Consider the following 12,336-nt stretch of genomic DNA (forward strand, 5'->3'; position numbering starts at 1 on the left):
GACACTCGTCTGCGCACGTCACTTGGTTGACTGGTTCCAAGCCGCCTGAAATTTCTGTCAATTTTTGTGCAGCGCAAGTTCGTTCCAATAAACGTTGTACATCAAAGAACCGTGCGTCATTCTTGTCTGCGAGACACCTGGTGATGTGCTGGGTAGGCACCGCTTATTTTCCCTGCGCTCTCTCGAAGCCGACAAGCCAGCCCAAGCCGAGAAAGCCGCCGACTTCAAGGTTTACCGGCCGAGCTTGGTCTTCTACCAGAAAGAAACAAGAGGAAAACCGCCGCAACCGAGAAGGTGGTGCATGAAGCCACTCCCCACATCGTCCTGCTGTTAACCGCCATCGTTCCGCGGGTCACCAGGCAAGGACTCTGAGGTACGCTTGGAGAAAGTGGAGTGCATAGGGATTTTTGACAGGTGGGATGACGAAGAAACTTTTCGGCATGAGTTATTCTGTTTAGAAGATGCAGCTGTAACTTGGCTCGGGAACCACAAAAGCTCCCTGACCGACTGGACCCTCTTCAAAAGTGAGCTCTATAAAATATTCGCCACCGTAGTGCGAATGGAACGACCCGCACGTTTTTGCTGGAAACTCGCACACAACACCCCAACAAAGGGGTCGTGATCTTTGTTGAGGCGATGAAGAGATTATTTCGCCGTTCGGACCAGAAAATGGCATAAGAAAAGAAACTATAGGGTTTTGATGCGCGGGGTTAAGCAAGAAATTTTCGCTGGCCTTGTTCGCGGCTTACCAAAGTCTGTCGGCGAATTCCTTAGGCCGCGACTATGTGGAAAAGACTTTTGACAAGCGCCCACGACAGTACAATCGTGACATCAGCGCAATTACGACAAACGACGTCTACGCAATAGAAATTATGACAGGAATCCTGCGTGAGAGAATCCGTGACGTAGTTCATGAAGATACCAGGAAGCTCTTTCCAACGACGAAGCCCCCTCAAGCTCCTTCTCGCACCGGCGGGATTCGAGAGGACGTTCATCATGCACAGGGTACGCCGACGTCGTCGGAAACCCGCGAAACTCAAGCCACAACCAACGCCGCAGCCATTCACCTAAGTCGGCGACCTAAAACGCTTTGAACAGAACACAATAATAAACAAACCGGAGGGTGTAGTTCAGTTATGCCGTGAGCACATGTTATACCCTGGTAGGTATGTTTTTATTTGTCTAAAGGTTCGTTTGTTGACCTATATTACCCTGGGAGGTATGTTTTTACTTTTATAAAGTTTGATTTCTTGTTATGTTCTACATTTTTTATCTGCCCAACCCCCCACCCCCGTGTTTGTTTATGCCCCTTCTTTCCGTACCCGTTCTTTGTGCGCTTTTAATCCCCCCCTCCCCCACCCCGAAGCAAAATCCTGCGTACACCACTGCTTCAAGCGTGCGAAAACTTATCCTACATTCTGCCGAGGCAATCTATGGTCTGAATTCAAGAACATGGATGTGTCTGGACCAGGTGCAATGGAAGAGTTGGAGAAACAGAAAAAATAATTTACAGCAGTGGGAAGCGACCCTTGTATTCAGCCCTGACAAAGTGGCCGCGGTCGCTAATGGTCACGCTTCAAGGTAAAAAAAAAATAAAAGAAAAAGAAACAACTTCTGCCGGGAGACAAAAACTGGGAAATTTGCCACAATCCTGACGAATAATCGAATGCACTGAGAAAATGTCCCCACAAATTACCCGCCACGAGCAACTAGCGCTGAACGATCCGGCGAGCGAGCAACCGCATCGCTCGAAGAAGCCACAGAAACATATCGGCGGTGCCAGCGCACCGGCCATCGACGGCGCGAGCCTACGCTTCCTCCGCAGTAATAACAAACGCCCTCGCATGCTTCAGCCGTGCGCGCACCATTGGCTTCCAATGGGCCGCGAACGGCGTTCACCAAGCGCCCACCATACATCGTCCGCCCAACTCCCGCACATCTTCCCTTTCGCAAGCAGCGTATACGCAAACTCGGTGGCGCAATATATATACGGGCAACGACGCCACGGGCTATTTATAGCTACACCTACCGTGCTGAACGGCGACCCCGAGTTACAAAAGCCTTCCCCAAACGCTTGCGCCTGCCCGAGGCAGATATATAAGGAGGCCTATAGGAACAGGTAATTAGCACTACCTTTTTGACTACTTCTCCTCCTTCCAGCCAGCACGATGTGTCTCCACCGCTCGGATAGAGGCGCCTAATGTGCCGAGCCAATTAAGAAAATGCAACGTTTTAGGCGCGTTTCTCGTTTTGCGGGATCGCGTGCGGCGTGTGCTCATACAAAATATGGGGCGGCATATATATCGTCGACATCAGCGCGCAATTAGGCAGGCCATGTCGTTAAACACCGGAGACGACGACGAGGTCTCTGCTCGCTGTTGCGAGGCGCCTACGTTAAAACAGGTGGACCGAAATGATGCATGCGTGAGAGCGGAGCCCTGGATAGCGGCGGGGATAAGTGAAGATTGATTGTTCGGCTATGGCGAGCACCTCTCCCGTATTGGAGGTCTGATAGGGCGCTCAGGAAGAGGTTTGTAATAGGGCAATGGTGGGGTTGGTCTAGGTTAGGCATCGCGGGTCGACCACTCACTTAATGCGTGCAATTTGCTGCGGCGATGTCGCAACACGAAGAAATATGCAGGAACATGTGCCATGAAGAACAACAATAAAACGCCAGGGCTATAGTAATGGCAGCCGCCTGACTGAAGTAGTAAGGATTCCTATACGGCAATATGGAAGTGAAGCTTCGAGTTAGCGATTTCTTGTGCAAGTTATTTGTTACACTTGCTAATTAGTTTGTATTTAAAACTGCGGAGTTTCTAAAGGAATATTTTTACACTTTGCACTTCCAAGTGTTGAGGGTTGGGAGAGGGTTTCTTGGCCGCGCACCTTTCCTTATTTATTACCCATTATGTGCTTTTATTGTAGTAATGCGTACTGTTTTTATATTCCAACGCTATATAGGTTAACTGGGAACAAACATCAATTCCCTGCCTGACTCAAAGGTGTCTAAATAACGCCAACCATGTGCTTTACCCCCATGCAAGGAGTTCTTGTTCCTGTCAGTTTGTTTTCAAGAGTTTGTTGTAAGCCGTAAAAGGGAGTGCAAGGAACTCTTGGGTCGCATTGGGGTCTACGCCTTCAACCTGACAAACGCACTCATATATTCAGCAGAACAGGTCCCATAATAACTACTAGGGAACTCAAAACTGTTAACTGTGGCCCGCTTAGTAAAATGCACGCGAGTGGAAGCTGGGCTTAAACCAGCTAATTAACAGCTGTGGCTAATAAAAACGGGTCGGTCGTAAAGAGCTTTTACAAAGTCAGCCGTGTGGTCTTGCACCATGAAAGTGGCCTGCAAATGTTCGTATGCGGGAGCGTAAGCAGGAAATTGAAAAATTTAGAGGAAGGATTCATACAGTGAAAATGTTCGAAATTTTTGCGCGCCGGGTGCGGCTAGTAACACGGGAAAACTATTAGGGGATAACGTGGTAGGGTAACAAATTGTGCACGACGCACCTACATCCCTGTTTTGGGTTAGCCTTCTTCAGATTGATCGTTGTTTTGCCTAATTCGCAAGCGGGTCGTTGTTGTGCATCGCTAGGCTACAAGGATTAACGGCCTCACGTTAAATTGAAAATAAATATTTTTCCCTCACTCTTTCCATCTAGCGCGAACAAGGGTGTAGCCGTATTACCCCAAGAGTAGGTACTCAACTGCTTTATGAGAATGTTTCTAGAATGTGGATTTGATTGTCGAGTTTAACAGGCCGGCGCAACGCAGGCGATGAGGCGCGCCGTAGTGGAGGGCTCCGGAATAATTTTGACCACCTAGGGATCTTAGCGTGCGCCGATTTCTTGAATGCACATAATGCCGTTACACTGGCGTGTTCAATGGCCCACTGTGCGACGACATTCCTCATAGGTATTGGACAGTTTTAGTAACAAGTGCGCGACGCACTCCGCGCGTAGTGCGTTTGGATGCACGCGCTCTCCACCCATAGCCGTGCGTAACTCATAGCGCCATCTACTAACAGACACAGATACTGCTGTGGCCACTCGTGATCTCGCTAGCCCGTTGCTATGACGATGACAAACGCTACTTCGTCAGGCTTAACAGCTGAAACATCATTCTTCTATCTGAGAAACAAAAGCTGTTTGTCGATTTCAAGTTTAGGTGAGGGTAAGAATGGGCAAATTGAAGGCGAAATCAACGGCTTACAACAGGATATCGCACTGCACAGCAGGAGTAGTGACAAAGTGGTTTTCGCTGCGAAGTGGGAGGGCAGGGCGCCATCATATTGGTCAACTGTACGTACGGAAGCAACGCGAACACCGCAACGTAGAAATTAGAATCTCACGTACGTCCGTGAGACTGACGTGGGTGCTTTGCGTTCTGAGCATGAGTACTGGTCACCCGTGAAAGTTCTACGTATGTGAAACGTATGTGAAGCGTGGAGGTTCTACGTATGTGAAACTAAAACTGTCTACTGGCCGCCGCGACGGTCCTCAGCGTTTCCCTCGTACGCTAGAGCAAAACATGTTCCAATTTAGGAGTTAGAGTACGTTCAGTTTACATTCGGCAATATGATACATAATAGGGCTAATAGTACTGAACGGAGGACGAGGACCAAATGCGGCGAACGAAACCACGCAGAAGGAGAGTGCACGTGCAGGGCATGTGGCCACCGCTAAGAGCGTGGCGGTCATTTACAGTCGTGAAGACGACAGCCATTTCTGGTTCTCCCCTTTCGTCCTTTTTTTAGTGCCGTTAGTCTTGTTACGACTCACCGAAGGGCCAAACTATGGCGCTTTTAAGCCACATAATGCGTAGCAAGGATTCAATCCCCATCGTTTACCCACAGCACGAAAGTAAACGAGGGAGCTGCACTGCTGCCCTTCCCGTCTTAGAATTAGGTGCACTCAGGGGCTGGCTCAGATCCACGGAGTAAAAAATAAAGTCCGCAAGAGTAAATCACTGACGTTGCCGGAAGAACCTGCCGGTTATTTCCTCGCTTCATTTCCGCCAGGATTGCGCAGGACTACAGGACATGTCTACGCAGAAGTGCCGCCCCTTGTTCGCACCTTAGGCAACGCCTGCACGCCGTGAGAGGAAACAGCGGCCTGCGGAAAGGGCCGTAAATCACGCATTACGCCATCGCTTATTGCGCGTGTGGAGTGGGGCAGTCCGCTACGGCACCTGCGCTCGCGGCCGCGCGGACGGACAGCCGAGCTCTAATTAGAGCTCTTGGCACCGCCGCGGCAACGGTTATTTTGGGGCTGCGCCTGCGCTGCGCGTGTAATTGCGAAAGACAGCGCTGTTTCCTCCGGAGCAAGGTTAGCCCCGCCGACCGCTTGCTTCATCTTTTTTTTTCTTGATTGTGTGTGTGTGTGTGTGTGTGTGTGTGTTCTCCCTTCACTCCGCGTGCGTGAGCGTGGCGACGGATGCAGTCGACACTGTTCGACGAGGTATATGGACTGAAACACCGCTTCTTGAGCTGCAACGTCCGGGGGGCGGGTAGTTCGCAGCGATCAAAGGGGGATGGAGATAGAAAATAAACCAATTGGTACGCGGGCGCATTGGCACCCACAAGTGAGAGCTGTGACTACAAGCACTAAGGGATGTTTAACGGATTCATAATGCGACGGCTTTGTGGTCGCTAAAAATATATTACGAATTGACTTCGGGAATTCGTGGTCACCGAGACTGGCGAAAGTGGTGAAGCGCTAGAGTCGCTGCATTTTTACAGAACCGAGAAAATGCCTAGCGCTGGTGTGTGAGTGCCTCGCGGCGACCGCCCAGCGTCCTCGGTGCACGTTTGTCAAACATAGAATACGCACTTAAGGAGATTGGCTAAGATTGCCCCCCCCCCCCCCCCCCACACACACACACACACAATCTCCAGCTTTCGCCGTAACCGTGGCGACACTTTCTCGGAACGAGAAAGACACGTTTTTTCAAGGTGATGTCCTGTGATTATCACTTTAAAAAAAAATGAAGAAGCTCACACTTTTAGCAACAATGATGGAGTAAAGGTTTTTACGGCAGCGAAGAAGAAGCAAATCGGCTGCAGTCGTGGACGTAAACCGTCGTGATGGTCGTGAAGGTTGCGTACAGCTTCGGTAAACCTTCAAGTCTTACGCGTTAGTGTTAGCTATCTTCATTTTTTATAATACAGAGCTGTAAATGGTTCAGTACGTTCGGGTTACTGGTCTGAGTGCGCGGGGAGGCTTTCTGTGTACGCTTTCCTCTCTGGCTGAAGCATCGCATGCCACAATTATAACTGCCACTGGGAAACCGAAGCTCCGTCCCGGGGTTCATCGTGATCGATGTCTGGTGCACATGGCAGCGCGCGCCAGCGCACGACACATCATATCCGTCGGGCGCATGGCGGTGACTTATGCCAATGCAAATCAAAAGGGCAAAGAGTGTGTTCTTTTAACTCTGGTAGTATTTACACTGGGAAAATATCTACAATGTTCGCTTGTCGTACAGCAGGCTGATACATTTGAGGTACCGCCTCGCCTGTTCTGCGTGTACCGCCTCGCGGGGTATCGCCTGTTCGACTACAATATCGAACTAATACATTTGAAGTCGAAGTATATTCAACTATAGATGAGAAGGACGCAGTGGCGCGATAATCTCATAAGAAGACTGAGCGGTTTCCTGTCTGCAATCATGTGACATAAGAAACACAATCTCTCTGAAGTTGTCTATGGGAGCTTGTTTGCGCCATATTTCCTTTATATGAGGTAATCCCAAGCATTCGTCGAGCTGTTTTGTTTTTATGCTTTGAACAGTCGGCCGATTTTTATACCGTCCTACAGCCATGTTGTGTGCCACGGGCGCCAGAGTTTTGGTCAACGTAGTTAACGAATGCTATCAGATTATTAAGAATAGAATTGTTAAAACTTACCACGCTGGTGTTAGTGCTTTTTAGACGGTTCATTCTGTTTCCGCAAGCACAGGCGCATCACAGTTGCGCGTGTTATGGTTATAGGCTTATGTTCTCTTGGGCACTCTTGCGAACGTTAAGTATGTTGATACGTGCAGACGACTCGGTCAATGGTTACAAGCAAGCAAGCAAGCAAGCAAGCAAGCAAGCAAGCAAGCAAGCAAACAAGCAAAAAAAACAAACAAAGAAACAAACAAGCAAGCAAGCAAGCAAGCAAGTAAGCAAACAAACAAGCAAGCAAACAAATAAGCAAGCAGTTGTTCCGTACATGTCAGTTAATCGCGAGACAACACCATCAGTGGTGTAACGAAGACTTGGGGAATAATATTGTTCATTCAGGTTGCACAAATCTTACCGAAACGCCTCCTTTACTCACCCGTCGTTTTTCCCTAATGTTTAATGAGCTTGACCTACATTACCGGCATTTGTGCGGTTTTGTTTACAACCAGGCGATGAAAGTGATGTCTCCTCTATTTTATTAGCAACAGAACGAATTGGGTTCCGTGCCCGACAGACAATAATGGACTAGACCTTTAAGACCCTCTTTTGTTCTTTAGGGAACATACGCTCTGAGCTTCTCTATAGTGGTGTTACACGTTTTCCGGTAATTTTTCTCTTGAAATGAGGGCGGGGGAGGGGGGGGGGGGCGGCAGAATTCCATGAAAAACGATTGTATAGACTAGCACTCCCTGTTCGCTGTTTTCACTTTTCAGCAGCCACCAAGTGAAACTTGTCAATGCGTTCTGTCCACATTCCTCTGCTGTCGGCCATATCAGCTCCGCCCCAGCGCCCTACCGCGTTCGCTGAAACAACGCTACATTTTTAACAAAAAAAAATTGCATTTTCCCCCCTCACCTTGCCGACGTTTCAACAACCATATATCCCGCTACCAAGAGACATCAATACAATACAAACACAATGAAACGCTGCCGTTCTCTCCAACAGCGCGAATACAGAAAGAGTGCAGACAACCGACAGGAAGTGTGCACACGTCTGGGCGGCCGAGGTCACTCTCAAGGAGGCCAGCGATATATCGAGTCCATGCAGTCAGGCGATATAGTCGTTGCTATATTATTCCCGGCCTCCCGCCGAGCCTAATGGTGCAGCTCACGAAGGAACATCGATCTTCGCCAAGCGGAGAAGAAAACGCATCGATGCCGTCGTGTATCGGAAGGCGAAGACAGCGCAGGATCGTGTTCGTGAGGGGCGCGGCGGGACCGAACATGAGGAATTATTGCAGCGCCTTGTCCCTGGCCGTACGTGATGCTTCTTTCCAGGCTCCGACTAGGGTTAGAGAAAAGGGGACGAAATTTTTCTGTCAGGTTAGGTTTGTCTTGAGGTTAGGGCGCGGGGAGGCGGTCGAGTGGGTCAAGTGTTCGCTTTTCTAACACTCTATTGTTAAGCCTTATTTTATTGGCTCCGAGGCGGATAAAAAAAAAATACTGTCGGGGTGCTTACGTCCACTTACGCGGTTACAACATTTATGAAAGACCTGTGTACTGCTACATCGGGTTTTCGTGCGTGAGTTTGGAGACAATGACACCCTTAGAGTATCAGCATGTTTCGGTCATTTGGCCCTCATCGCATTGCTGTGTGCGTTCCGCGCTTCCGCCTTGTAGGCGTATTTGCGTGGTGGACCGCCTTAGCCGACGCAGAAACTGGCGGTGCAGACGGCGTCGAAGCACCTTCCACCATGCGACACGGGCCACGCCGTAATGGCGTTGTACGTGCGTCGCGTGCCGCCGCGTGACACGCATTTGGGGACACGGCGTTACTTTTACAAGCAATTTCTCGACAGACAAACACCCACAGACACACACTGTGACACACACACATGCGCGTACGTGCATGCAAGCACAAACAACCAGTTCAAAAAGAGAAAACGCGACGTGACATATACGCAGTGCCAACTTAAAGGCGCTCAAACGCTGCACAATCTGCACAGATACTAGGTTTCCCATTATAACCATTTACGCCCGACGCCCAACCCGTGTTAAATAGAATTCAATTTCTCTTGAGAACAACTGGATGGGTGCCTCGCGGACGGGCTTAGTACCAAATAAGGCACTTGCATACGCTTATTTAGCCTCACGTATTGTTTTATAGGCTTGAAATTTCAACTTCCGTACTCTCCAGAATGTGTTTCACCGCGCTTTGGAGATCGAGCAAGCAACAATCACTGCTTAAGACTCGTTCACTAAAAGTTTATTTATTGCGTGTTTACGTCATCCAGGATACGGCCAGTTTCGTTGGGATGTTTATTACAGGAGTAATGGAAAATACCAAGTGGGTAGTTTCGTAAAGATAGTGTGTATAATAATTATAATGTCAAACAATTATGTGAAGTAGGACGTAAGCAAGAGTAAGTGAGGGAGTGAATAAACTTTATTTAGACGAGCTTCAGGCGCTGATGGTTGAGCGCCCGCCCGCTGGGGGGCCTCCTCTAGTCCGGGAAGCCCTGGTCTACGCTGGTTGCCATAGCCCTATCCATCAGGCTACGCTAGACTCAGAAGTCGGAACTGGCCAGCTGGCCCGCCCACTGCTCCTACGTTGGGCAATGGGCAAGGATTTGGGGTAAAGGATGGGGTTTTCCAACACTCCCATACCATGTGGTACAGGGTGCCAGGTTGGGGACAGAACTTACACGTAGCGTACCAGAGGGTGGGGTACATGGCATGGGGGATAGTGGGGTGAGGATAGGAAAGAAATATTGAGAGAGAACCCGTCTCCTAAGACTGTTGGTGCAACGATATTCGCCTTAGTATACTGTCGAGTATCGGAATTTTGCTGTCAAATTGGCCCTTCCAATTCGCCTCTCGATGTTGAGTCCTTCCAACTACCCTTCCACTTCTTCAGCGGTCTCCCATTCAAGGCAAACTTGACAGCGGATTCCACGAGATAACGAACATGCGTGTACACCCGCATTTTTTGTTTTTTTCCCATATTTTCATGAGTAACGCAAAAGTCAGAAAATAGCTTAAAACTGCTATTTGTTTTCCCATAGCGTGCGTACTTCGCGAGAAAAAATTTGCAGAAGTGGCACGAATTACGCTCAATATCCGGCGACTGCAGTTTTTTCGAAACTTTGGGGCTTTGCGCACGCCAAGGTTTGATCGTTGTGAATAAAATTTGTGTCTAAACAAAAGCTACGGAAAAATGATAAACAGGTCAAAATTTTTTTTTCTGCTATGAGCAAAAAAATTAGAAGAAAATTGTGAAACTGCGTCAGACGTTAGATAATAGCTAGCCTTGACGCACCCCATCTCCGTATCCGTAATTGTGACAAACATGTAAGTGATACGTAATGTCGACCAGATTTTTCCAAACATATCTGTATAGCATGGCTTGACTATAATATATATATATATATATATATATATATATGCGCAAAAAGATTGAGTGCAGTGATTTTTCTAAAAATTCGTGATTTTAAAAATCAAGTAATACAAAAAACCGTCCTCACTTTTCTTCGAAGTTGGGGGAAACCGACTTCTAAAGAGGCTCAACAATACTGCTGAAAAGCATGTTACGTCATTTTGTTTGTAGCGAAGTTATAAGCGGCTTAAATCACGCTTTCGACATGCATCTCCCTGCTGTTCCGTCGTGCACGTAGTTACCGTGTTGACCAGGACCCGACTGCGCCTGCGCGCGCGGAAGGGCGAGGAGGCGCACCCCACCGTGACGAATGCGCTGGCACGGCGAAGGCCGGCCAGCGGTAATACCCCTACCGCGACAAATGCACAAGTGCTCAGACCGGTCCCGGTCAACACGGTAACTACGTACAGGACAGAACCTACAAACTGCTAAAAATCTCTACTATTAGGAGGCTAAACGGCCCATCGCGGAGAGCGCGGGCGAGCGACCGGATAATGTCACCATGAAAAGCAAGGCGGACTGTAAAGCTTTGAAGCTGCGACGGCGAAGGAGAGGATAGCGGCCGCAATTTATTTCGTGGCTGCTCAGGACAATGCCGAAAGCGGAGGGTGCGCCGTTTCTTCAACCGCGGCAGGCAGGTGCCGCTAGCTTAACCTATGACAAGCGCTCGTGACACTATCTGGCCTCGCTAGGAAGACTCTCCGTGGCTCCGCTACTGCCGCTGCGTTTCCGGTATCGCGCTTTGATAAAAAATGTCTCTGAATTCTGCCGCCACGCCAGGTAGTTTTCAACCTTTTTCGTCCTTCTGTAGAGAAAACTACGTCTTTAATCTTTTTTATTCGCGAAATTTCACTGAATAAGCGCTAGCACAGCTACGCCTGTGGCAAAGACTTGCAAAAAAAAAAGCGCGTCGTTGTGGGCCTACCGTTTCTTTTAGCAAAATCAAAGGGCGGGGTAATAAAATAAAGAGTTTTCTTGTTGTTTCGACCAGAGTAACTGACTTCGGCCCGGCCACTTGTAAAATGGGGCACGATCCTCATCATCATCGTCGTGGTCATCATTATCACCACCACCACCATCTAGGCCCAATGCAGGGCAAATGTCTCTCCCATTGATTTCCAATTATACCGGTCCTGTGCTAACTGCGACTAATTTATCCCCGCAAACTTCTTGATCTCATCTGCCCATCTAACTTTCTGCCGCCCCCTGCAACGCTTGCCTTCTCTAGGAATCCACTCTGTTGCCCTCAATGACCAACGGTTATCTTGCCTTCGCATTACATGCCCTGCCGAAGTCCATTTCTTCTTCTTAATTTCTGCTAATATGTCCTTAACACGATTTTGTTTCCTGACCCACTCCGCCCTCTTCTTGTCCCTTAATATTGCACCTATCATCTTCCGTTCAATTGCTCGCTGAATCGTTCCCGATTTAAGTTGAACCCTTGTAGTGAGCCTCCATGTTTCTGCCCCGTAGGTGAGTACCGGTAAGATGCAGCTGTCATACATTTTCTTCGTCAGGGACAATGGTAGGCTGCCATTCATTATCTGGGAATGCCTGCCGAATGCATTCCACCCCCTTCTTATCCTTCTAATTATCTCTGCCTCACGGTTGGGATCCGGGGTCACAACATGGCCTAAGTAGATATATTCGCTTACCATTGCACTTGTTTACAAATCAAGCACTTGTTTAAATAATGAAGAACTAAAAGCTGCAATTGATTTCGATGTCCGAAAACCACTGACATTTACCGCGCGGGAAACGCAAGCAGTCCCAATAGACGGCTGAAATGTTGGTTTGTTGGTACGAATAAATCAATGGCGCGTACCCACTCTGGGGGATGGGCCAAGTCAGATCTGGTATCACAATTTTGGTGTAAAATTTGGTATAACAATTTGGTATTTGGAATAACAATTTTAGTATAACAAAGGTCCGGTCCCAGCACGATTAAACTGCCAGAAAAAGTTGTAGGTGTGAGCAATTTGGCAAGATTAAAGTGAAATAACGCG

General features: G+C 48.5%; 1 protein-coding gene across 1 annotated transcript in view; it reads left to right on the forward strand.

Moving 5' to 3' along the window:
• Positions 1–12,336, forward strand: part of LOC144175876 (adenylate cyclase type 3-like) — a 306,163-nt gene that overhangs the window by 184,928 nt on the left and 108,899 nt on the right. The window lies entirely within an intron of this gene.

This window comes from Haemaphysalis longicornis, unplaced genomic scaffold, assembly GCF_048455015.1.
Source record: "Haemaphysalis longicornis isolate Haplotype H1 unplaced genomic scaffold, Haemaphysalis longicornis Haplotype H1 scaffold_3, whole genome shotgun sequence".
Classification (NCBI taxonomy): Eukaryota; Metazoa; Arthropoda; class Arachnida; order Ixodida; family Ixodidae; genus Haemaphysalis; species Haemaphysalis longicornis.